This window comes from Heptranchias perlo, chromosome 26, assembly GCF_035084215.1.
Source record: "Heptranchias perlo isolate sHepPer1 chromosome 26, sHepPer1.hap1, whole genome shotgun sequence".
NCBI classification, from domain to species: domain Eukaryota; kingdom Metazoa; phylum Chordata; class Chondrichthyes; order Hexanchiformes; family Hexanchidae; genus Heptranchias; species Heptranchias perlo.
Genome location: NC_090350.1, coordinates 30,223,179 through 30,247,565, shown reverse-complemented (window position 1 = coordinate 30,247,565; position 24,387 = coordinate 30,223,179). Strand labels below are relative to the sequence as shown.

General features: G+C 40.9%; 1 protein-coding gene across 7 annotated transcripts in view; it reads right to left on the bottom strand.

Annotated features, from left to right (window-relative positions):
- LOC137342642 (tyrosine-protein kinase Fyn-like) overlaps positions 1–24,387 on the bottom strand; it is a 235,288-nt gene that overhangs the window by 54,527 nt on the left and 156,374 nt on the right. Inside the window, exon 4 of one of the 7 annotated variants that reach the window (XM_068006681.1) lies at positions 16,202–16,308. The exons of 5 other annotated variants lie outside the window; for them this stretch is intronic. The gene's annotated coding sequence lies outside the window, so the exon portion shown is untranslated. Of the gene's footprint in view, positions 1–1,298; positions 1,386–16,201; positions 16,309–24,387 lie in introns of those variants that run through there. One more of the 7 variants, XM_068006683.1, reaches the window with a different exon arrangement.

Below are 24,387 nucleotides of genomic sequence, written 5' to 3'. Positions count from 1 at the left end.
GAGGTTTAGCGTCAATACAGCAAAACCACGACTCAGCAACAAAACTAGAACATGGTTTGTATTCTTGTTTAATTAGTACTCTAAGTATTTTGGTGCTGCATTTCCCCCAGTAAGGATCATGCTACTGTAAAAGACTCAGGCCTTTCCCCACTTCCGCCTCAATGGAAGCAATTTTTTAGGTACCAACAACAGGAATTCTCTGTCCGATTGTCACAACAAGGTCCCTCGGGGGAGGGGGAAGTCAGTTTTGTTATAATTTGATATCATGCACTGGCAATTTCCAAAAAAAAATTTTAGCTTTAAATTAACTTAACAAATATTAAAATAAATTTAACAGTGCAACTGGAAACCAATATTCAGATTAACATCAACATTGTAAACTATGGTAAACTGTTCAGTACAATTTGAACTATAATCCTGAAGTGTCCACTCTTTCTTAGAACCCAATAACTAGAGAAATCAACAGTAATTGCATACAGTATATAAAATACACTAGGAGCAGAGCTCACTAATCTCCGAATACTATGGATTTTCACAACTGTTTTTCTAGAGGGTGCAAATGACCTTAAAAAGTATGATACGCTTCCTGATTGGCTAAGTGCATTCCTCCAGTGAGTAGCTGAGCCATACAGACCAGGAAAGTGCCCAGTTCGATCCACGGTCTGTGATGAATTAGCTGATCTCAGCTGGATGGCGGCAGGGGCACTGCATTTGGCCATGGTATCTTGGTTAGGGGGAAAAGAAAATACTGCAGCGAGGAGTCAACACCTTCAGGAGAGGAGGGGAGAAAATTGGTATAAGGTGTAATATCCATAGAACATCAACACACCTCAACCAGAAGGTGACAGCATTGAAACCCCAATGGTCTCTTATTGGCATTAGTAGGGTTGCATAGTGGATGGTGTCCTTATTTAGTTTTGGTAACTGCTACTTTTGTATTCATTAATAAATGTGCTGCCACTGGCTTCTTCATTAGCTGCTTCCCACCCCCATTATGAAAAAAAACGTCAACTGCGCCCATCATTAAAGTAAAAGGTATTGCAACTTGCAGAGTTTGCAAGAGCTTAATATAAATCGGTGTCATATTAATCCAACCTTTAGTAAATTCAAATTCACATTCATTCTGAAAAATAAAATCATCCTTCATATATGTTTACATTAAAGTTTCCAGTTAAAACACAATTATTATGGTGAAGACTCATTGTAAACAACATCCACGGAACAAATTTTAAACCACCAGTAGTTAATTGACCATTATCTCGAAAAAGTCCTTAGAACAAATGAAAAAATAAACTCACGGAGGACATTTCAGCTTCGAACAGAATGTACTGCAAATCTGAATCAAGGTTGAAGATCATGATTTGATGTAAAGGTAAAATACATGTTAAATACTTATTAAAATGTACTGCTGCCACTTCAGTCTTGTGTCATCTTGAATCGTCATACTATACAGTGCAGTAAATGAACTTTGATCTTTAGAAGTATTTACATTCTTGGTCCTATACGGCAAGTCGCAGAGCTCAACTCACCATAGCTCTACGACTCAGTGCTGTTTTGGACTATGGTATCTCTTTGAATTTAATTCATTCATCTCCCACTTCTAAAATGGTGACTCATGCTTGTGAAAAGTGACAGGCAAATCACATGATTTACTGAGGAATAGAGCTCTCCAGATTTACATTAGTTCTTAGTACAAATAGGTCAAATAAAAAATAAAATTATCTTATTTAAACACACACAAAAAACATACTTGAGTCGTATAACATAATTCTCAGTTGGGATTTGTGGTAAAATTAGGATTTGGGTGGAGAACTGCTGTAATCCTTTGGGTTTAAAAAAAAGTCCTTCCAAAATTGAATTCTCTTTATTTTTATATAAACTATCTCTTTTGTATTTTTTCCTTTACATTTTTCTTCCATTCTTTTCAGAAGGCACTGGTTTTTGCAGTGGTACGTGCCATGAGTGATCGTTTTTCATTTCTGAGCCATTTGACGGTGAAAAGCGACACAACAAAGCTCAATTCTGTCCTGACCTGATGTCAACATACAAACACATCCCAGCAGGAGTCACAGGTCAACTGTCAGGAGTGAGAACACTGACCTCTGTAATCCTGGGGTGCTGAGCCCACTCTCGCACCCCATTTGTTGCCCTACCTGAATTAACTCATTGCATTAACATGACAGTTGAGTTAAACTGGGACTTCCAGTTATGTATGACCTAGTACTTACTATACTAGTTGGTAGCTTTATCCAGTAAGCTATCAGGGGAAGCTTATCTCATTAGAATTCTCAATGATGAAAATCAGGTTTTTGTTCTGTTGGATGATTCAGGCCTTAGAGTGTTAATTAATCCACTGTACAATTAATTTCATTTCGGTGTTTCCCGAAGCCTTGAAATTTGTAAATTAATTTTCTCGTGATTGTGTTGAAGTAGGGCTTTTAAAAAGGTATGTCCGGTATTTATCTATAAATTAATTGTTGGCTGTTGCAGAGCCTGTTAGACCACTATTTTGCATTTCCCATTCAGCTGGCTTAAGCGGTCTCTGCACTTAACTACTAAAAATAAGTTTCAGCTTTAGTCAAATACACAGCTCTTGTAATGACCAAAAAATAGGATGTGAGTTTGAAACATTAACCAGACGTCTTTTGAGGGGCTTAAAAGAATTTCTATTTTCATGATCTAAGTATTCATATTTCTTCAACTTTAGGGGTTCAACATTTCAATGAAGGTAAAAAAAACTAATGTACATCTAATTACGGTCATATAGTGTACACACCCCTTTCTAGCATTTTCAAATCTAATAGACTGCAAAACCATTAGCTGCCTTTTTTGTTGAAGTACCTATTAGGTTTAAACTCTTGACCTCTACCTGTTTTCCCCCACTTTGCTTTCTTGGCCATGATGTCTGGACCCCTGCTACAATCGATGACAATTGCCCTGATCTGCTCCCTGCAGGAGCTAGAAATAGTCCATTTTTAAAAAAAGTTTATGGTTTTTAGCTTCATTTTATTTCCCGTTAGACACTCACTGTTGCTACTTCTCACGCAGCCTCAGTCAACCGGGAGGTAGATCAGGAGACTTCTCCACAGTCGCTGTCTACGCTGCAGCTGACAGGATCTGTGCTTCTGTGCATCAGGGGTGGTCCTTCTATTCATATTCCTGAGCCAACAAAACTCACCCATAAGGGGAAATCACAGTCAATGCTTCCGACATAGCCTCTAATCAGGATACTACCTCTTGTGTCGATCTCTGGTACTCTAATTCCTGGCAGTATGCTGTGCTATACCTCTTCCCTCGTGGTCCATTGGAGAATGGATCTGATGAGCAAAGCTTACTTGAATGAGGAGTATGGGTTTAATTCTTGGTACCACACATTAGCAGAACGCCAAGCCCATTTCCCACTGGGCACAGTTTAAAGGAAACCCTAAATTTTGACCCTCTAAAGTCAAAAGCCTTAAATAACCACTGATCTGTAATGCGCACACATAAAGCTCCATGTAGGTAATTAAAAATGAAATAGATTTTATATTATAGAAGTCACTGGTAAAGGGTAGGAATAATGCATGAAAGCAATTTTTAAATTCTGTGCACATGTAAAGAATTGTTAAGTTACTAGGAACTAGTGAGCTGGGATAATAGGGGTAGATTTTCCACCCATTGACTATACTGGGCAGATAATAACCCTAATACTCCTTAATTATTCATCCATGGATTTCACTGTGCAAAACCGGCACACTCTGAGCTGCATCAATATTGATGTAACTTTGTATCCATAGTGAAGTATAGAAAATTTCCTGACTGTTCTCTCTGACCTGGAAGAGTTCGTAGGATTGATAGCTACATTAGTTTAGTTAAATGTCTGATCAATAAACAGCACATGCTTTGAAGCTCTCAAGTCTTTTACTGTTTGTTAATAACTGAACTTAATAACAAACCCTATAGTGGCAATCACCAGTCCTAACTGCCAAATGACAGCGTCAGCTCCCCCAAGGAAAACAGTGTTATTATTGCACAAAATGTGTTTTATTAACATGCAGCAAAACAACATGCCAGTAAGCAAACAAATACAGAAAAATACAGATATCTAATGGCCTCATTTACACCCTGGGATTCCTTTTCTTTGGGGTCAATGGCCCTCCATTTGGAAACCTCTGTTATACTGTACTGGTGACTCTGAGCTGGCAAAATTTCAAGCAACTGATTGCATCAAAAGATAATTTTTCACAGCCCTTAATAAACCTCAATGTTGAAATTAAATACCCCTCATTTAAAAAAATACTTCCAGTCAAAAAAAAAGGTGCTCAGCACTGTGTTGCAGATGAACAAAATAATGTGTTTATTTGTACTACTAAGATTGCTAATTTCATATTCTCCCCTTCCCACTAAGTGCTGTTCTAACATCCTGTTTTGAGTTTTCTTTTGAAGCATTCAGTCCAGCCATCTGTAAACAGTCCAGTTATAGGCTGGGACCTCTTAGGAACTGTCTGAGTGTTCAAAGGATTTCCCTATAATGCCCCAGCAATAACGAAGGCATCCCAATATCGGTACTGCAAAGTCCAACAGCAAGAAAACAACATCCTTACATCGCAGCGAGTTGGATGAGTGGTGAAGCAATATTTCATTATTTACATGATAGTAGAATACATTTTCTGAAATGACATTGCAAGCTGAAGGGTGTCGATTGTAGCAGTCAGGATAATGCTTACCGACGCTACAAATAAAAATAGAGAGAAGGTCACAGGAAGGGCTATTCACTTATTTATCCCTAATCTAGAAACATCTCAGTTCCCAGAAACAATCAATCTAGTACTAACCGTACTTCATAAACCCAAATGATCTCGTGGTTTATTCATTAACAATAAGTTTTTTTAAAAAATCATTTTATACAGATCATGCTTAATGCAGACTCTGACTCCATATGATACAACAGTAAAAATGTAATTTATATAAAACGGTGCCTGTGTTTCTTAGAACGCTATATCTAGGACTTAAATTGAGTGACGTGGCGCTCCCAGTGGGGAGACACATACAAGGGAAGCATGGGTCAGAGAATTGGTGCATTAGTGTCAGCTATCTCTGATCCACGCTCCCTTTGAGCCTGCCTACTAGGAGCACAGGGTCCCCGAGTTTAGCCCAATAGAAAAATAATTACTTTTAAAGGAGAAAACCTGGCCTGTTCTCAGCTGCTGCTAATTGTTGGACAGGGTTTACTGAGTAAATGGGATCTCATGATTGACCCATATCAGTTCAATCAAGTTGAATTAGTTTATGTCAAATTTACTGGGTTTACATAGCAATACATTTGAAAGCTGTAGCATGCCTACATTAGTGACAAAATCTACGTTGAGTCAAAACTGCGGCTGTCTCCTGGAAGAATCTGTATACATTCTAAAGCGAGTCCTGAACTCTGAACCCTTATTTGTTAAAATCAAACTTGAATTTTTTTATCCTCTATTTCCTGAATATTTTTGCAGTCTCCTTCCTTCCTGATTACTCATTGGTTCATCACGTCCAGAAATGAGAACATTGATTGAGTTTCCTTTTTGCTCGACCAGCTCCTTCTCTTTTACCTTCTTTTGTAAACAGTTGCACAGGGTGACAAAAAGATCCCTGGTTTCTGCTGAGTTTGCTGATCTCAGCTGAGGTGGCAGTGGGGATACTACAATCGGTCTCAGCATCCTCAGGCTAAAAACAAAAAACAACCAGACTTCCTGCTCCTGATCACCATTCAGTGACTTCTGCTGGAAAAAAAATATGCAATGCAATGAAGTTGGATGGGGGACATGATCAGGCGTGGCCCTACTTGTCAAACAGCCTGCTGACCAACACCACCAAGGCTCGAAAGATGAAGACTGGTAACTTTGATGACACATCAGAGATCTGCTCTGTAAAGCCATGCAGCACAATGAGTCAGAGGGAAGAAAAAGAACATTTTGGGGGAAAACCCATGGATTCCTACTGAGGGCCAGTGGGTGTCTCAGAGCAGCCTGTCTCAAGTTGCCCACACCCTCCACTATCAAATGCCATGTGGTACCGGGGCGGGGGGGAGGAGGGGGAGGGGGAGGGGTGGGGGAGGAGGTGGAGGGGCAGGAGGCGGGTGGTGAAAGAAGGATTTAAAGAGAAGGAAATTCAACTGAAAAAGAAATTTAAAAAATAGTTCCATTCTGTGGCTTATAGATTTATATTAGGGAAAGTACTTCTGAAATTACATTTTTAAACAAATGATGTAAACACTAGAAAATGTATCGTTTTAATTTCAGATAGCAGAACTAATAGGAAATAGAAATAGAATTCAATGGGCTGTATGTGTTCAGTTAATCTTCTCCTAATTTCTTTGTCACTCGAGGTGCATCACATATTCAATCACATAAGCAGTCTGACAGAGTGAGCAAGTATATCAGCCACTGAGGCTCCAAGGCAGTCTCTGAATCCACCAGTTAATAGCTACATGAAGAAAATGAACAAAATCTCCAATGTAGAAAGAACGTATATACTCGCAAAGATATAGGGACAGAAAATCAGGGGGTGGGGGGGGCCATCCTGGCGTAAGTGCTGGGACAAATCCATCGCTGACACCCACCAAAGGGTCAGGAAGGGGACACGAGTGTGCCTTTGGCAATGTAGGGGTGCATCAGGGATACCCCACACCGAAGAGGCCAGATACACTAGCCTAAGCTTGCTAGCCCGGGGGGAGGTCCCTGTTCTCCCACACCCTCCCCGAGAATGAGGAAGAGGACGTTTGCGTTATTGACAAAAAAAATCCCCCTTTCATCTTCAGGGGTCCAGGCCCCAATCCCAGTCTGGACCACCAGGTGGGTCTCACTTCTGCCGATTGTCAGTGAGGTACCCCTGGTGAGACCAGACAGATCTCCACCTACGTTAAGCTGAGTCACAACTGACATGGTGGGAGGGTGGGGGGGTCCACGCCCCTATGTTAAAGGCACTATTATATGCAAGTTGTTGTTGTAGTCCCGCTCATAAGAGATGGAGGCTCTGCCCCCACAAGGCCAAAAAGGGAACTCCCGGTGTACCAGATCCCTGCAGAGTTTGCAGCCATTCCAGTGTTCACCCACTGAATTTACAGTGGGAGTTTGTGTTTATTAAATGTCTAATTACAAGAATTCTTCAAGCTGACAGGACAGGGACTAGACCCTGAGAAAGACCATGAAAGGATTAACAGACCGTGTGCAAGGGGTAAACATTGCAATGAAACAGTACCACAAATAAATGCTCCTATCCAGATGCAAAGCTAATTGCGTGATAAAGGAATCAGTTTTTTGGCTGATGATAAAAAGGTTCAACAGATTAGGCGATAGGGCATAGGCTTAAATCTAAGTTATTGATTTTGTAAACCATGTATGCCTTTTAAGTGACTGAATTTAACAGTATCTGAAGCTGGTGTCCTGGCCAACATTTATCCCTCAACCAACATCACTAAAACAGATTATCTAGTCATTATCACATTGCTGTTTGTGGGATCTTGCTGTGCACAAATTGGCTGCCCCATTTCCTACATTACAACATTGACTACACTTCAAAAAGCACTTAATTGGCTGTAAAGTGCTTTGGGACGTCCTGAGGTTGTGAAAGGTGCTATGTAAATGTAAGTCTTTCTTTCCTTCTCTATACTTTTAGTAGTCTTAGAGGTGATTTTACTGCAACTTCTATTCACACCAGCCAGCTTCAGTGTCAGCCCATAACACACCTGGTATGAAGCAAGTGGCACGGAGTTCAGTTTGATCCCATGTCAAAAAGGTATTAGAATGAAGCAGAGACCTAGGACAGTACGTCATTAATAGGGACACAAGCCCAGATCAAATTAGTTGCTTGTGAGCACAAACATTTATACTGTATATAGGCCAAGGAGAGACAAGGCAAGATCCACCTTAGTGAGCTGTTGGTTCTAATGGTTGGATGCTTGAACCCATCTAATGCTAAGATAGGACTGTGGAAGAATGAGGCACTAAATGATAACCGGCCATTGTAATAAAAAACTGACCTGTCCTGATCCCAGATACCGCCAGCTGAGCTACTACTGTTTTCAATCACACAGAGAGGCTGATCTGTCTAACAAAGTTATACCTACCTGATACAGTATGATCTCAAATCGAACAAAATAAATCTGACAAACAGGTTCCAGGAGAGGACCAATAAATTCAGACAGGTCCCAGGCAGGCAGACGAATGGTTTTATTAATCCCTGCAAAACCTAAATCGGAAAGGTCTACGCTATAAATCAGAACTTGGTTCAAATATTTCTACAAATCTAAGTAAAGGCCAAATGCTTAAAATGTCTTCTAACGTTCAAGAATTAGAATTTCCTTTTTTTATTTCTCTATTCAATGTCTCCCCAAAGCATCTTGTTTCTGTTATCATGATCTTCCAGGCAGGAAAACCGTTTGCACAGAACAGGCCAACAAAAACACATTGCAGCTGAAGTGCAAAGCACTTCCAATTATAAAAAAAAATTGCTAAAATCAAGAAGACGTGGTCCACAATAATAATGACTTGTTAGAAGACATGAAAACATGGAACGAGACAAGTTCACCCCATCCACAGATCATGTAAGATCTGCCCCATTATGGACTCGACTCAACTCAACTCATTTAACCTCTTGAGGAAAAGGTCTGCATAAATGCTCCCTGACCCCCAAAGGTAATCAAGCAAAACTGCAGAGATCTGTCTAACCTTACAACCTCTATTATTAAACCTGGCCAACAGCTTTCCACAGATATATCCATGGTCTCAGCAGCATAGGAATCATTATGTTCCACAGAGTAACAGATCATCTTTGTCTGCACTTACCTCTGGAAACTTCAATCCCACTTCTACCTTTTTTTAAAATCCCCATTCAAACATAAATATTCTTATCCTAATTTGTTTTTTTTTAAAAAGGCCTCACAGTATAAATAATCAAAATAGGACTTTGACTATTGCAGTATGTTTGTAAGATGATGCCAAGACTAACACAGTGGCTAGTTCAAGATCATCATTGGTAGACCTGCCTGCCCTCTGGATTATGTGGTCCAGGAACACCTAAACAAACAGAGGAGAAAATAAGATACTTTTTTTTAAAAAGGGGCAATTAAATGACAATCTGCTTATACTGTAAGTGTTATATAGTGTTTTCGCCCATGCTCAAGAGTATCAATAGTGTTTAAAATTATGAACAGTTTGGACAAATTGGATCCAAAGTAAGCTTTTCTGCTGTGTGCAGAAGCACAAGAGGGTCATATTTAAAAGAACAACAAAAGAAAACAGGAAATGCAGGAGGAACTTTGCTTTTATTAACAAGGTGATAAGTATGCAGAACTGATTACCAGCATGGGAGGTGAAGCAAGAAACCTTAACGGGTTTCAAGCAGGAACTAGACAGGTTCTTGAAAATATTGGGATTCAGGGTTATTAGAAATGCACCAAGGGAATACTGTGGATAGGTGAGCTAGATGGGCCAAAGGTCTTCTCCTGCCTGAAACTGTTACTATGTAAACTACCGCCATTTAGGAAAGGCTGCACAAGAGAGAGAAGAGAGAGAGAGAAAGGGAGAGCAAGAAGGAGAATACAATAAAAAGTGTGCCATGAATTTAGACTTGAGGTTAGGATCAGATCAGCCATGATCTTATTGAATGGCGGAGCAGGCTCGAGGGGCCGATTGGCCTACTCCTGCTCCTATTTCTTATGTTCTTATGTTCTTATGTGCAGGATGCAAGACAATTGGTCTGTCTGCAGAACGTTTTGTACACCAGTTAGAAATCTTTCATGTGAATGTACATTCCCTTTCTATATTTAAAATCCAGCAGATGGCGTATACTTGCAGGAAAGCATGGGGTGTTGCTCACAGCTGAATTTCAAAAGTTGCTGGTACCTAAACACAGATACAATACACCCTACATTTGCCACATGACAAGCACAGGCCAGAGATGGCTTTTTGTGCAATGGATTTTGAAACCCCTGCTTCATGACATCAAAAATAACAAAACTTACAATTGTTCCTTGAATACCACACAAATAAATGATGTGGAGATGCCGGTGATGGACTGGGGTTGACAATTGGAAACAATTTTACAACACCAAGTTATAGTCCAACAATTTTATTTTTAATCCCACAAGCTTTCGGGGGCTTCCCCTTCCTCAGGCGGTGTGGAAATGAAATTTTCGAACAAATAAATGACACCAGAGTTGTGCACACTTTAAAGGGTGTGTTGTCCTTTGTAAAGTGTCTTGAAGATACTGCTCTAGATTTGGGAACAGAAGTATGTGCTATTACATCATCAGTGATGCAAAGTGGCCATTAGGGTTGCTATTCATGTCTGCAAAATGAAAAAACTTCAAAAATCAACTCCCACCCCCAAAAAATTGCATTATCAGATGCAACGTCTGTTGTAGTATGGACCTAACCAGGTGAATAACAGGGGCCCGTTGTCAAAGTGTCAGAATAACAGGGGCGAAGTTGTCAGAGTGCACTGCTCCAGGAACGAAGCCTGTCTGAAATCAGCACGGTACTGTCGGAATTGCACAATAATGTAAGACCTGCTTACAGTTAAAAAATAACTCCTCGCGCCAAACCTAAAAAAAAACTTGATCTCCTAATTGGCACACAGATATCCAGAGCTCCAAGATACTCACGGGGGAAGTGAAATCAAAAGCTGATATACTAGCATTACTGTATAATGTACACACGGTGTCCACATGGTGCGTCTGACTTGCCACCTTCCTTCCTGCTTTCAAAAAACTTCCTCAAAATCTACTTCTTCACCTACATCTTTGATTCCCCATCCTTGCCTCTCCATTCCCCGATCCCTTTCCCATGCTCAGTGTGCTCCTCAGCTCTTTCCTCCTCATTGTAACGCATTCCGTGATGTCTTCCTGCACGTGAGAAGCACTGTATTAATGCAAGTTATTGTTCCGTTAAGAGTTCAGTTGTTGTTCAAAAGGTCTCGATTATTTTTTGCTCATGACCTCAGCAGATGCACAATTTCCTGATATTCTGCATCAAGCAACAGGACATTAGTAATTTACATGGTGTGGTCGAATGAAGTCTGTGTGACTTGAGCCCTAGAGGAAACAGAAGCTGCTTTTTTTTGTACCGTATCCACAAACAAGATCATCATTTATTATATTCACAACAAATGGAGAAATATACCATCTGTGCCATGCTTTTACTTTATTTTTTCTTTGGGAAACAATACCTTTTGTTAAATTTTAGGTTTAATTGTGGATATAAAGGAGTTGAAAGTCCACTCTAAAGTATCAATCAGTATGAATAATAATTGTTGGGCTTTATTTTTTTTATTATTCATTCATGGGATTTGGGCGTCACTGGCAAGGCCAGCATTTATTGCCCATCCCTAATTGCCCTTGAGTAGATGGTGGTGAGCCGCCTTCTTGAACCGCTGCAGTCCTTGTGGTGAAGGTTCTCCCACAGTGCTGTTAGGTAGGGAGTTTCAGGATTTTGACCCAGCAGCAATGAAGGAACGGCGATATATTTCCAAGTCGGGATGGTGTGCGACTTGGAGGAGAACATGCAGGTGGTGGTGTTCCCATGTGCCTGCTGCTCTTGTCCTTCTAGGTGGTAGAGGTCGAGGGTTTGGGAGGTGCTGTCGAAGAAGCCTTGGCGAGTTGCTGCAGTGCATCCTGTAGATGGTACACACTGCAGCCACGTGTGCCGGTGGTGAAGGGAGTGAATGTTTAGGGTGGTGGATGGGGTGCCAATCAAGCGGGCTGCTTTATCTTGGATGGTGTCGAGCTTCTTGAGTGTTGTTGGAGCTGCACTCATCCAGGCAAGTGGAAAGTATTCCATCACACTCCTGACTTGTGCCTTGTAGATGGTGGAAAGGCTTTGGGGAGTCAGGAGGTGAGTCACTCGCCGCAGAATACCCAGCCTCTGACCTGCTCTTGTAGCCACAGTATTTATGTGGCTGGGGTCCAGTTAAGTTTCTGGTCAATGGTGTCCCCCAGGATGTTGATGGTGGGGGATTCGGCGATGGTAATGCCGTTGAATGTCAAGGGGAGGTGGTTAGACTCTCTCTTGTTGGAGATGGTCATTGCCTGGCACTTGTGTGGAATGTTACTTGCCACTTATGAGCCCAAGCCTGGATGTTGTCCAGGTCTTGCTGCATGCGGGCACGGATTGCTTCATTATCTGAGGGTTTGCGAATGGAACTGAACACTGTGCAATCATCAGCAAACATCCTCATTTCTCACCTTATGATGGATGGAAGGTCATTGATGAAGCAGCTGAAGATGGTTGGGCCTAGGATACTGCCCTGAGGAACTCCTGCAGCAATGTCCTAGGACTGAGACGATTGGCCTCCAACAACCACGACCATCTTCCTTTGTGCTAGGTATGACTCCAGCCACTGGAGAGTTTTCCCCCTGATTCCCATTGACTTGAATTTTAGTGTTGTGTTTCGTTTTAAATTCATCACTGATACAACATTCAGGCAACATGAGAGCATAGAAATGCTTGGAACGAGAATGGCCGTTTGACCCATCAAGCTCACTCCTGCCACTGCCCCTACGTGACTAGCTGAAATCATCGATTTCCACATTCCCTCCCACCCAAGATCTCCATACTCTCTTCCTGATCCACATGTGAATCAAACAGAACTATTAATATCTCCATGACTCTCAATCCATTTTCTTGCCAGTATTCATCCATTTCCTGTTCTATTTGTTTTAAGTTAGAAAGATTTTATTGCCATTAACGCCCACCTGTCCATTGCCCAGGACACAAGAATATCACAGAACTTCACTGGTTTACATAAAAGTCTGGAATAATGTCACATGACATTTCTGCAGAAAAAAGTATTCAGGTGATGGGAATGGGCCAGAATTTGCTGTCAAAATAACGATGAGGCTAATGGTATTATTTATGCGCAAATGCTACAGCAACTTCAGGCGAGGGGCAGATGTGCAGTTAAACGCGGAAATCCAAAAGTTGCTGTCCGAGATGTTCCGCTCCACTGTTAACTTCGTGGAAATGGCATCTCGCTGTCTGCCTCACCATTGAATGGCACAAAGTTGCTGTATTTGCACAGTACAGACGAACTAAACTCGCCCCAGAAAGTTAAGTCTTGTCCATTTCAGTCTAAGTACCCTTTTAACAGCGTGATAAATCTTAATTACAGCCAGTCAACCTCTCTAGCACTGAAAATTAACTATTACAAGTGTTCTGTCTCATTCCTTCAGGTTTTAATTGTTGTTGTAGATTTTAAAAATGTAAAATTTAAAATTAATATTTTTTTTTCTTACTTTCCCTTTCTGTCTCTTTTTTCTCTCTCTCTTAATCCAATCTTTCTTTCCGTCCGGACCTGATTTGACATTGAATTCACCCACTCTAATTTACACTTCCTTCTCAGTCCTTGCATTGCTAATTTCACAATCCTTCAATCTGAGTGGTTAAGGAGATATACAGTTGCTTGCCCTGTTCATTCAGGTCCCAGATGCCCTGTTTCCCTCACTGCGACATTATCAGCTCGCACTCTCAGCAACTTGCCACGCAAAAAATTTAAAAACCTAAACGGGCAAGGGCAAGTCTAACTAACGGCAGATGGCGTTAGATGCCCTGCCACAGCAAATTATGGCTCATTATTTCACCGTATGCTGAATGTTGGACCCAGCAGCATTTAGAAGTCGAAGCATTTAATGCTTTGTAGCTAATGTTGCCAATTATCCCACTTTGAACTGGATGTTTGGTTTATGAGTGAGCAGCTCAGCATTTCTAAGAAGCAAACTAGACACCAAAAAAGTTCTGCTTTTTAAAAAAAAATCCTTTCTTTCCCTTCTTGCCTCTCGATTTGACTATTCCAATGCTCTACTGGCCGGCCTCCCACTTTGCACCGTCGGTAAACTTGAGCTCATCCAAAACTCCGCTGCCTGTATCCTAATTTCCATCACCTCTCTGCTCGTTGTCCTACATTGGCTCCCGGTTCAGCAACACTTTGATTTTAAAATTCTCATCCTTGTTTTCAAATCCCTCCATGGCCTCGGCCCTCCCTATCTCTGTGACCTCCTCCAGCCTTACACCCTCCGAGATCTCTGCACTTCTCCAATTCTGGCCGTGCCTCCAGCTGCCTAGGCCCTAAGTTCTGGAATTCCCTCCCGAAACCTCTCTCTCCTCCTTTAAGACGCTCCTTAAAACCTACCTCTTTGACCAAGCTTTGCAACACCTATCTTAATATCTCCTTATGTGGCTCAGTGTGAAGCACCTTGAAACATTTTACTATGCTAAAGGCGCTAACTAAATGCATGTTGTTGTTGAGACATAATTTGGAAGCTTTAATTTATTGAGGTTAATGTTTTTTTGGTGAATTTTCTTCAGTGGCAAAGTCAATCTCTCGACTGAAGCCTGACGAAGGAGCAAAGCTCCGAAAGCTTGTGATTTCAAATAAAGCTGTTGGACTATAACCTGGTGTTGTGCGACTCCTTACATTTCTCGACTGAAGCTCAGATCCCTCCCTATGCATCATACCTAACCTGGCCCCGTTGGGTTTGGCCATGACAAAGGATGGCAACTTTAATGTTGCAGAGGCTGGATTAAAAGACCATGTAATTCAGGATGTGAATGAAACATCAGTGTGCTTCAAAGCTATTAGACTCACAGTTGTCCAAACAATACTGTGCATTCCCCTCAAATAAGTAAGCACTCATTACAGACTGCAAACCTGCTAATAAATTGTAAATAGCAAGCCAAAACAAAGCCATGATTCAGCTGACATCATCGCACGATTTTCTGGAAGGTACAATTTTCACTGATAAAATGTAATGTATGTAACGAGAAAGCAGTTGCGAGCAATAGGACAGTTTTGATTTAAACTATTTTTTCCATGGGCGTTATGTAAGTGCGTTCAAGGAAAAGCCGAACCCTTAATTAAATGGCAGTTTCCCAAAACATCCTGCTCTGTCTGTGGAGAAGCTTGATTCTTCACTAAGCCACAATCAGTACCATATCGCTACTGATTAGTCGCCATGTCGAGTCTCTTCCAGATGGAAGCTGCAGGTGCGGCAATTTTCGCTGAGCCCCACACTCATCTGCCTTAGTCAGAATTAACTCTGAAATAATGATCAGGCTTCACTTTCTGGAATTTAGCTCTTTCAGCAGTTTAAGCATATTTAGGTTACACTCCTATCCCCCACCCCCATCACCGTGCAAATTCACATCCTGTAACACTATGCTCAATTAAAGCTATGTTTCCCTGTCATTTTTTAAAATAAACACAATCGTCGAGACTTTGGCAGAATTTTCCATTTGTTCTTTGGGATTCCGTGAAGTTAAATGAAAAGCAATCATTGGGGTTGACTGGAGACTGATTAGCTAATCAATCATGGGGACAGGGGCTGCAATCAGCTCGCAGCCTGTTTCCCTGCTCACTGCAGTCTGCGCCCTAGCCACACTCCCATGAGGAAAGCAGTCTGCTGCAAATGTGGCTCTGTTTAAATCTAGCCTGTTCCGTCAAGGCCACTAAGTGTACTCCCTGCAGGGAGGTGCACCAAATAAGCATATCCTGAGGTCAATTAGAGGCTAGTTGTTGCCAATCGGGTACTTTAATTCGACCGAGAGATGGATAGATTGTTGTTAGGTCCTTAAGGGTACCAAGGGATATGGAGCAAAGCCAGATAAATGGGGTTGAGGTACAGATCAGCCATGATCGAATTGAATGGCGGAACATGCTCGAGGGGCTGAATGGCCTACTTCTGTTCCTATGACTCCAAATTAGCAGCTGCTTGCAAAACAATTAATCACTAAAAAATCAGTGAGGAAATGTAAGTGCCTTACCTTTTTTGCCAATTTTTTTTCCTTACTCCTCCCTCAAGTCACTGATTACTTGCTGGGATATGGTTCTATTTGGCAACTGTCACCCTTCAATGCCTCATTCATGCGTCCATTGTCCATTTTTGGGCCTAGATAGTGTGCGTCAGCAAGCTATTCAAACATAAGCAACATCACAGCCTGACATCTACACCCTTGCATTTTCAACAGGGATTGCAGGATAGCAATCGCACAGGAAACAGCTGATTTTCCCCTGCATAACTCAGAGATACTGAAGTTAACTGGGATAGCCCTATTCCTGCCAAGATTTAGATCAAATCAGGGATCCAGCCTGGAACCTTCTTATCTCTATGGCTTAGCTATTCATCGTCTTCAGTAGGTGAGCCATAGTGGGAGCTTTCTTCTACTGTTCAATCTTAACTTGCACTTACTAGTAAGTGAAGGGTTGAAGCTTGAATCCTGTATCGGCACTGCCTTTATGTGGTAAGATCTCGCACAACGTCATGAGGAGGTAGCATGTTGACGATACAGTAACTTCCTAAAACAAACAATAGTGTTACTGAACCTCAACATGACACAATACACAATGCTGTGACACTGTGCAGCCGTGTAAGGTATGACATCTGAATGTTGAGTCAATGTGAGTTTTTGACTTTCAAGATCCGAGACGAGGGCTTGCCGTCAAAAACCAGTGTTCCTTTCGGTGCTTTTCAAATGTTTCACAACTCTTTCCCATGTTGCTTTCAAATTATTAATCATGTTGCGTACTTCAAACTGTAAAACCAATGCTCAGACATGATGGCCAGGGTTTTCTCTTTCTGCACTCGTCAACCTGCGATTTTCTGCCCATTCACTTGAACGAGTGGAAAATCGTGGGCTGGTGGGTGGGAGGGAAAATGGAAAACCCCCGCCGATAAATTCATTATTTCACAAAATGTCCTGGTAACTAAAGTGAAACTAAAAATATTCAATAAATTTGAATGAATTTCCTTTGCTGGTTTCAAAATGGACACTTTTTAACAAATATATTAGTAAATGTTCTTACATAAAAAATGTTACGTAACCTTCTGATGCTGAAAATCACACATGTACAGAGCTACAGCACATTTCATCAACAGCAGCATTTTGCCCATAAACTGAGTACGGTAAACTCCCTCTGAATACCTTTTGTGGTGTGAAAATGTTGAGTACTGAAAGCATTTGGTATAGTGGGTTAGAAAAGACTCCTTTAATCTCTGCGGCATAGGTTTGAATGCAGCCTAGATTGATGGGATGGAAGTCCCCTTGCTCTGTATGCTATAAGGATTCTAATTAAATGACTTGGAGACGTCTCCAGCCAGTTCCTAGAGGCCATAGTGTGTCTACTGCACAAAACTGGCAATAATTTGACATAAAGGGAAAAGATTTCCACTGTCCCACTGTAGTGTAGATGTGAGTTTAAAGAAATCATTTGTGCTTTTATACAAAGTGAAAACTATCCCCATGTACACTGGCAATTTCATATCGCAGGTTACATGGGTGGTTGAATAGAGTGGAAAATTAAAATATCACACTGACACAATAAGACGTGTTCACTGAGGATGAGAACTAAAGGCATTTTATTGGACAGAAAATAGCCTTGCTTTGTTAGCACAAGATATTCCTGGGAGTTGAGCTGAAGTAATTTATCACTCAGGCCAATGTCATCTGAACCCCTCAAACTGCATTGTAGCTGGATAATTTTCTCCCATGTCCCTGTTACTCTATATGCTTTCACAATACTTGAAGCATAATCATAGCGACCAGTGAATCAGTAACAAGGAGGCTGAACTCAAAATTAGTACCAGAAACAAAAAAGGGGGAAGTTAGAATTTTTTTTACACAAAGGGTACACATAGGAAATGCTTCACCACAAGTGGCTACTGAAGCTGAAGCAGTCACGAGATAAACACTTGAAGAAAAATATTAGAATAAGGGAAAGAGCAGGAAAATGAGATTAGAGTAGATAAATTTAATGTGGGAGTTAGCAATGGCAGAGGCACAATGGCCTCCTTCTCTAACAACATTTCTCAGATCCTATAATAATTTAAATATACTTTCCACGCCTTTATAAATTAGTGGATTTTCTTTAACATTTTACCAATATCGAACATGGAGGAGGGGGATGAATTGCCCCAAGACCATCGCCAATTCTGTCACCGAATCTATGAGAGTGGAGTAGGGGAAGCTCCAAGGAAATTCACCCCCATAGAATAATGAGATATTCTTCCCATTGCGAATATCTTTTCATCAATTAACCATCAGCCTTTGAGCCAGGGCCGCTGGTGCACGAGGTCACCTCCAGAAAATGTATTATCTCTCAGTAGAATTTCTCAAAAGTCTTTCTAAGCGCCGAGGTACTACCTGAAATCAACATCTGTCCTTATTACAGTTGTCTTTGGTGACAACTTGCTATCTTGTTATTTCATACACAAAACAAAAAAAAAGATTCTGGATACAGGGAAATTTTCCAAATGCTTTTAACAGCTAGAAATCCGACTTTCTGCTCATTTGAAAAGCTGCCATTATATAAAGTACAATTGAGGAAATGTACTCAATGAAATAGTATTGCTATAGTGCACAGTATATTTCAAATATTTCCTCCATTTTGCCTGTTCACATCTCTGATTTTGCTGTAAAAATGCAAAAGCAGTTTTTAATAAAGTTAGGGTCCTTTGTGACAATCTGTAAATCCTCCATCTCCCATTCCCCTTCCTCATTTGCAGTGTCAGGACCACCCAGCAGGATGTACACACTTTCAGGCAATTTTGTCCGATTCACTCCATTTTTCTTGATTAGCGTAGCTGTGAAGAGCTGGGAATTCACTTGCAGACTACTTAGTGTCTGTGATTATGGAGTAATTACCCAACTTCAGTCAAGTGTCATACTGTCACTAGATGTTAAAGGCAAGCAGCATTTAACTTAACTCCCAAGAACGACAGGCATTTAAAAAAAATTTGCTTCTCTATAATGTCTCCGACTAGTCTGCACCCCACCCACCATCCCCACTGATGCACTTTCTCCTTCAGCCAAGAGGGTTCAATTATAAGGGTTGCAGTAGACCCAGAGTATTCAATATCGGATATACACTGTGATCGGGCCATGGGAAATATGTTTCAGCGAGAGGAAGAGGCTTTACTGGTCTTGCTGATTTTTCTTTTGTGGCGGGGAACTTTCCAGTGCTCCATTTAGCTTTCTAACCAAGTACAAACTAAATTTGGCCAACATGTCGGTTTGAATAAAAGTCAATAGAATGTTTCAAATGTTGGATCTCATGCTGGAGTCCACTGCTCCACTGTTAGATCTGCTAGGCTGCCATTTAATAATCAAAAGGTGGTCCTCATGCCACTGCATATCACAAGATCAAAAGGCACTTATGGCTAAGAAAGACCATTTGGCCCATCTTAATTAATCCATCCAGAAGCATCTTAAAATACCCCCATTATAGCATCCAATTGTTTCTTAAATGATTCTAGGATTTTTGCCTCCACTATTCTATCTGGAAATTCATTCCACACGTTGATCGTTCTATCCATACGTTTGATTATTTTTTATGTGAAGAAGAATTTCTTCAGTCCTAAAATTACCTTTTACTAGTCTGAACCTGTTTCCTTTAGTTTTACTCCTGCAATTTAAGATAATATTCTTTGTTTACTTTTTCCAGTTCCTTAACAATCTAATATACCTCTATAAGATCACCACCCTCTTGCCTCTTTTCTAGAGTGAAAGGCTCAAGTTTCTCTTCTTAAGGGAAATTATAAGTCTTCCCTTATAACTCAGACCCCAAACACTAGGGATCAGCCTCATGGCTCTTCTCAGCATTCCCTCAGGCCCAGCCTCGGTTACATACTCAATTCTCCAGAGTGGGGCTTGAACCCACAGCCTTCTGACTCAGAAGCGAGAGTGCTACCCACTGAGCCAAGGCCAACTCCATATTTAGCATTGAGACTAAGACTTCTAGGTCTCTTTTAGCTGCCTCTTTAGCCATTTCAATATCATTGAGTACAAATATTACTTCTTTTTCTTTCCTAATTGCAGCACTTTACACTTGTCTATTAAATTTTATCTGCCATTGTTCTGTCCACTTAAAGATTTTGTTTCATACATTGTGTAATTTCTGAATTGCCTCCTTCGATTCCACTGCCCCATCCAGTTTGGTATCATTGGACCATTTTGCATTGCGTTTCTGATCACAGATTTATCTTGACCAGAGGCAGCATGCTTGATGTAAATGTGATTTTCCACAAGTAAAGAGTTAGCAGCCGTGTCATTTTAATCTGACAACTGAATGTAATAGTTTTATGGAATCAATCAATTTTTATAAGACAACCCAACTTTGATTTATTATTCAGAATTCAGGATCCATGGAAATGCTGTGTCACTGTTAATTAAACCCATGAATGTATAAGGATATCTACCAGTAAAGATAAACAATATCATTAGGATCTGAATGATTTTCAGAAATCCTCAGGCTCTGAAATAATATCCTGGGATACCAGCATACAAATCTTTAATACTTTCATCTAAAATTCTTCTCTCTGCTATTTTAGCAGAGACATTAATAGGTTCAAAATAAATGGGTTAACGCCTCCACTAAAGAGAGGAATTTCAGGCAAACAAGCCATCGTATGAGAGAAATGAGGCCTTAAAATCTAAATTTTATAACTGAAAATATTCCCTTGCTGTCAATAATGCTTTATGATAAATTCTACAGTTTTTTCATATGACCTTTTCGAGTGAAAATGAAGGTGCAGCAAAAACCAAATGTTTTTTCTTTAATTAGAATCACTTCACATCTGAAAAATTTGAGCTGACACATATGTATCTATATTTTTGGAATATGCATCAATTGGCCTTTCCAGTTCAGACTGTCACTCATCTTTACTGTTTCTTTGTAGGAAGAATATCTTGTTCTCTAAATTTTATTGCAGGAAGATCTATTTAATTGTAATTTTTTTTTTGGAACGGTTTAGATTTTGAATTTAAAAAAAAACAAAGATACAATTCAGTACGCACTGTTAATGCTGCCCTCCTGTATCCTAGCTTTAACAGACAGAAGCGCGATTGTTCAGCAAGGTGCAAGATGCATTCCATTACTGTCGCAGCACCTGCTCCATATACAGCAAATGGTCTGCTGGGACCAGCTTACTATTGATTTGACTCCAGGTCAGCTGGCGGATTCAAATAAATGGTGCAGAGAATCTGTGAGAGCCATGAATGGAAATGGTAGCATCTCCCTTCAGTGCACAACAAAAGACTGCTTTGTCATATCTGAAAGGCATGCAGCTTTGTTTTGGCAAGCAATAGCTGCTTCTGTCGCAAGCACTTCCTCTCTCTTTTTCCTGCTCCATCCCCCAACAGAATACTTGCTTCCTCCCAGGATTCCTGCACTTCAGGAAACAAGAGGCACAATGACACATACAATCCAACCGGCCACAACAGGAGAGCCAAACAACTCACTTGGTTATGTGCCCGTGAAGCTGGATCAGCAGCAATCTGTCAGCTTGAAGCACCACAGGCACAGAACTCTTCCCAATTAAATTTACTGACACATTAACATGTGACCTATGATGACCCAAGACAGCACTGATCCAATTACATATTACATACAGTACAATATGAAAAGGTTACTTCAGATTTTATTCCCAGAATTTATGATAGATCTATTATTTTCTTGGACTTTTTCCTGCTGAAATACTGTCTCTATTAAACATATTTCTACTGGACTGAAAGCTCATGAAATAATTGAATACCTGAATTTGGCTTCAAAAAGTACATTTAAATTATAGATTCTCCTTTACTAAAACATAAAGAAGTATATTTGTATAAATGAGATTTTATGCTGAACTTTTTTGTTTTAAAAACAAACACCATCCCTGGTTTCTAAAATATGGGACATTTGCCTCAAAGTGCATCGTTCTGCCAACCTTACCCCCAGTCTCACCATGGGATATGGTAATCGGATAATTGGTCATTTCTCTATTGGAACACAGCTGGTACAAATATTAACCTCTAAGCTTTTATGTGATCCTACCCTATCTTTTATTGTAACTAGAGTAAAAGATTTGTTTTATGATAGCACAATTGACATAGACTCCTTGAGTGTATGCCCCTTCTTATTGCAAGAAAGACTGTGGTAGTGCAGTGATGTAGTAAGTTGGAGCATCAATACATGTGGACTATTTCCTCTGTTTGCTATTCATAGAAAAATTGCAAACTCAGGTATAAAGAACACACTTTTGAGGAACTTTTCAACCCTCCCCACCCCACAATGTCAGAGAATTGGGCGATGCAAGATATCCTATACTATTGACTTTAACTGCATTACTATAGGAAAGTGCTGAGTGTAGATCTGCATCTTCCCCAACCTATTCTTGAGCATCTTCTATTGGCCAGTCAGGTGCAGCAATGGGAGCGGTATAGGGTATGGTTGTCCAACTGCCCTTCTGGATGCAGATGGCTTTTGCCATAAGGAGACCAGGGATCACAAGAGGCCTCAAAAACTAATAATGAGAGCTTGTGTCACTCAACAAAAGGTGAAAAATCGATTATATACTTAGCAGGTTAGTTAAGATTGCATCTCAGAAACTCAACACCAATAATCCAATATGAACAGATGACTAAATATACAGGATTTTTTATGCAAAGCTACTTAAGACACAAACACTATTAAAACCTCTACAACATAATGAGTTTTCCCTAATCTATCTACTCACTCATCTACTCACTGACACCAATGCAGGAACACAAGCAAAAAAAAGTGCAACAAACTCATTTTCCAGGCGATTCAACCATAGCCCATATATATATTCTTATTTCCTTTTCTAGGTAGCAATCTCAGCATGCCACTGCCTTGACCCTCCCAAACGCATCACAGCAGCACAGGGCACTCATTTCTACCCACATGAGCGCCAGCTCCGATACATCCACGAGGCAGAAGAAAAGGAAGAGGAGGAAAATCTTGCGATCCAAATGGACAGCTTGCAAAAGCCCTTAGCTAAGGAACCAAGGGACACAGACCACACAAGGCTTGCTTTAAAAATAAGATGCTTCCTCAGTACGGAAGCATGATACAGTCAATGGACACTGTGGTCACCAACTTGGAACAGCTGAAGGGCACTGCAAAGGACATCACAGATTGTATTTGTACAGGGACAATGGTCACATTCACAGCAGTCTACCCTGGAATGTTTGACAACGCCAGGGATATCTGCAATGGAAAAATCAGTCCCAAGAGGCTCCAACTTATACTCAGCAGATAACCACCACATGATTTCAGCCACTGAGAACACACAGCACAGACACAGGCCATTCGGCCCAACAGGTCCATACCATTTATGCTTCACACGAGCCTCCTCCCTCCTACTTCATCTAACCCTATCAGCATATCCTTCTAATCCTTTCTCCATCTAGCTTCCCCTTAAATGCATCTATGCTAGTCACCTCAACTACTCCTTGTGGCAGTGAGTTCCACATTCTAACCACTCTCTGGGTAAAGAAGTTTCTCCTAAATTCCCTATTGGATCTTATTAGTGACTATCTTATATTTATGGCCCCTAGTTCTGGTCTCCCCCACAAGTGGAAACATCTTCTATACGTCTACCCTATCAAACCCTTTCATAATCTTAAAGACCTCTATCAGAGGTCACCCCTCAGGTGTAGTCGATTACTTTGCACAGCTCGGATATCAAATAGATTCACTAAATGGAAGCATGGTGATGCACAACAGTAGGAACACACAGGATATTTGGTAGCACCCCGTAACCGGAAGGATATAAAAACAATGGAAAAGTTGCAACATAGATTCACTAAGATATTGCCAGGACTGAGGAGTTACAGTTGCAAAGAAAGGCTTGAGAAGGTAGGGCTTCCCTCCACCCTCCTACTAGAGCTTAAGGGATGACCTAATAGAGGTCTTCAAGATTATGAAGGATATGATAAAATAGTGATAGATTTGTTTTCAATAGTCAGAGAGGGTGAAACTGGTGTGACTATCTGTACCTACTGTCAGGTATTGCACTTCCAGACATACAAAGAGCAGCCGTAGCCAGAGCCAGAGCCAAAAGAAAATGTTGATTCTCGCCATCCACTGATCCAGCACCAACCTACTCAAAGTAGACTGAAGTCCAGATGTGACTTCTTGCATCAACCCTTTTGATTCCAGTGTGAAACAGTGGAGAAATAACACTTGGAGAACACATCTACAGAATAAGCCACATCGTATGGATACCAAACCCGATGAGCATCTCCCACCGGAAGCCTCTGAACTGTGGCCAATCTGGCAATGCTTCAATTGCTTACACACTGATTCTGGTCGTTCAAAACTAACGATGCAGGAATGGGGTTACAATGACAGTAACTCAGTGATGTGCAACCGTGGTGATGAGCCGCAAACAATGGACCATCTGCTCAGTTACCAACTCCTGTCTGAGTCCTGTAATGCTACTAACCTTGCTAAATACAATGATAATGCCAAGGCATGTGTAGCCTTGTGGCAGGGAAGAGTGTGAAGATACGATACAACAAATGAGAGGGTAATGAGAGGTCACCAGCTTTGGTGTCCCAGCAAAGCGGTTTCCACTATGATGAGACACTGAAG